Genomic DNA, 3,822 nt, shown 5'->3' on the forward strand with positions numbered 1-3,822 from the left:
ATAATTCTAAGACATTTACAGAGGAAAAAGTTTTTAATTAATTAACAATAAATAAAGTGAATTTATGACACTTGGGCTATGCAGTGACCACAACACACATAACAATGCAACACGTAGACTTGATGCAAACACCTCAACTCTTATAGTTGATATATTTTTTTCATTACATGAAAACTCATTCTAAATGGAAACAATGACTAATTAACAATTACTGACCATTTTACAAGATGACCATTCTCGAAACGAACGGATTACTAAGAAATGTGACCTCTGATGGATGACCACAAAGAACAATTTGATTTCAATGTAGTTGTAAACTACACCGTCGTGACTTAAAAAGCTTAAAAACTGAAACATCAACAATGAACAATGAATGATAATAACTTCAACTTGAATTTTAAAAGGATGATAATGTTATTATTATGATTTATTTTTAAATATTTTTTTTATTACTAATTGAAATATAATTCTTCGTATTTGAATCTAGATGTCTATGAAATATTATTTGTACCACATATTATAAGTTGGAATTAATGTAATAATGTTGTTTCAATGGAATCATACAATATAAGGGAATATACAAGGTATTGGTTTTGAGATGACAGTAAATGAGTAGACATACATGGAAGCTGAGATTATCACCCATGTCGTATAGAGTTGAATTTGAGATTGAATAAGATAACGTGAGTATATCACAAATGGAAATTGAACCATCCTTTTTCACGCAATAATATGTATGTGTGATGGGATATGACGAGAATTAAACACTTTTATTGCTATGAAGATGGAATTTAAGGTGAAAAGATACTTTTTCTTTGAATTTTTAAATAAATGATATCTTACTGTCGATGTTGTAATACTTTAAAAAAGTTTAATCGATAAATATAAATGTTTTAATCAATTTTGGTGTTGGTAAATCTAAATTTTAATCTCTTTTTGATAGATTTGATGTTGTAATTTGAAAGAAAAAAGAATCTATAATCGATATATATCTATTTAGATGTTGTAATCAAATTTGATGTTTGTGAATTTAATACTTTAAAACCTATAATCGATATATATCTATCTAGATGTTGTAATCAAAATTGATGTTTGTGAATTTAATACTTTAAAACCTATAATCGATATATATGAATGTTGTAATCAACTTTGGTGTTTTTGAATTTAAAGTTTAAAGTTGTTAAATGTTTAACTGGTATAAGTATTTGTCATTTTAAAAAATATAGACTATTTCTTACATTTGTTTATTGCATTTTAGTTCGACATTAGATATATATTTAATCTCTTACTGTTATTTTTTTAATTGAAATTGTTTTAAGTCAATTTAAATTCTAAGAAAGGGGCGTATGTAAGAGAGTAAGCCTATGCAAAAGGTTATCTAAGAAATTTGGTGCAAAACTGTCAATTATATATATCAGCAAATGGGTTTAGTGAGTACATAGTGCAGGCATATCAGTTAAGCTTGGTCAGTGCATGACACGTGTGGGCAGTTTTATGTCCAAGCTATTTGAGACGCATGACACGTGTGCGCAGTTTTATGTCCAGGTTACTTGAGACCGTTTGTGTCAAAGTTACTGGACAGGTTATCATGTTGAGTACTATTTAATCAATCATTCTTAAATTGGTTTAGGGGTGTTGAAACAGGTGAAAGGGGCATTTATCAAAATAATGTTATATCATAAAAGGCGGGGTTTAACATCAATATGTAGGAATTGACGTTTCAGGTTTGATTATGATTTGGTCTTACTCTTAGGGGTTGGATTATAGACTGACAGGGAACTGTCAATAACTGCAAGGGGGCGTGGAAACAATGGAACTGTGGGTAAAATTTTGATAGGGATAAAAGAGGATGTTTGGAGGAAAACGAGAGGATTCTGATTCTACCTTAGAATTCTGCATTCAACTTGACCATGAGCTGCACACTTTAAACCTTTTGTGCTCACCATCATTTATTTGCTTTTTCGGACTTAGAAATATTTCACGTATATTGAAAATGGTTACTTAGGCAAAATTAACTTTACATGTGGACTGATTTTACGGATTTGGAACTTATGAAACTGATTGAATTATGACCATGCTATTTGATTTGGATTTCGAATTTATCACAACAAATAAAGCTGTAAGAAATTAAACTTGGAATCTGGATTTTAATTTGAATGTCTTGATGCTGTGCATTCAGTTATCATCATCGGCCCTTGAACTCTTTCGTCATTATTAACATCTACAAAACAACGCAAAGGATAATACTACCATCTATTAAAAAAACCACTATACGATCATAAGCCATTACATATGTGTGCAACTACGCCACAATATTCTCCTGCTAATTACCCTTTCCAAACAAGACTCCACGGTGCATATGCCCTGACTCGTCTAGTTCGAGAGCGGCGAAGATTGCAATCAATATTCTAGTCTCCGTTAATTCTTCCTTACTCAGTATTAATCAAAGCATCTGAATATCATTGACTATCTAAAACAGGAACCTTCTTCTGATTGGTTATCCCCATAATTCCAAAGCGTCCCTTTACTTCACAAAATCAAATTCATCTCTGAATTGAATCACACACACGCTAAGGATCCCAAGAAAGAACTATCCCTCCAATTTCAAACTTGTAAAAGTTTTTCTTCTCTCGGTTGAAGGTAAAATGTATTATTTATTAACATTCAAAGTGGAACGAGATATTACTGTGAATTCAATGCTTAATCCACCATTACTATTCTAATTTGTGTATATTTTAATTGTGCTCTATTCTATGGACTTTGGTAAGTTGGAATACCTGTAGAAACCTATATCTATATGGATATTATACTATAGTTAACATTTGTTTATGATCTATGCTATCATTTCATTGATATTCAATATGTATATTGCTTGATGTCTGTACTCTACCGCCAATCCCCGGCCACACATCATAATACTCGCAATTATAATTGATAAAAATAAATAAATTATAAAATATAAGGGATATTAAATTCTGTTAAATTCTCATCATGTAAGATAGTTCAAACTGTCACTTGATGTTTGATACAAATGCAATAACTAACCATTATCATGGAGTTACTGCTTCTCCTTGCCTAGGTCGGCAAATAAAAGCTATTATGATGTGTCACTCAAGGACGATCCGGTGGCGAAAGACAAACTCTATTGGCTCTAAGACCTTGTTGTTTTAACTCTTAATTGAAGGTCTTTGGCTATCACCAATCCGTGGCTATCACCCATCCATACTCCGTGCCCAATCCTTGAAGCACCCAACCCCTGATGTCAGTCATCGCCGACACAAGAACCTTCCTGATCAGCCCATAACTACAACGCACTGTTGTGAAGTCCAGAAAACTCTGGAAGCAGGAGCCAACCCAGGAACTAGCTGATACACTCGCCTCAATCAAGCAAGCCGGCTGTATAAGATAAGCCAAACGGGCTTATACCATTTTCAAATGTATTTTCCACGAACACAAATGATTAAAAACTAAATAGATCAATAAATCATAAATAAATCAATAAATAAATCAATAGATAAATAACTAATAAATTAGATCCACTCAATTAGAGCTATTCTTCCTGATATTAACTAAACACTTATTTTCTCTATCTTTTCCTGTAACAATCTAATTAAACTTTATGTATAGAATTGTATTGGGCGTTACTATTGTCTTGAATCACTTGTTATTAATATAATTAAGTTATAAGGGACCCTAAGGCTATTCTTAATCACCCTTAGATTAAACCTGAGCCGTTTGTGGTGTAGATTGAGTGCGCAGCTGGTAACGAGAGCCATAGCGCGCATACTAGTTCGAATCCAGACCATTGAGCTATCGGTTGGA

Source organism: Berghia stephanieae, chromosome 12, assembly GCF_034508935.2.
Source record: "Berghia stephanieae isolate SIO BIC M18660-M18661 chromosome 12, UCSD_Bste_1.3, whole genome shotgun sequence".
NCBI lineage: Eukaryota > Metazoa > Mollusca > Gastropoda > Nudibranchia > Aeolidiidae > Berghia > Berghia stephanieae.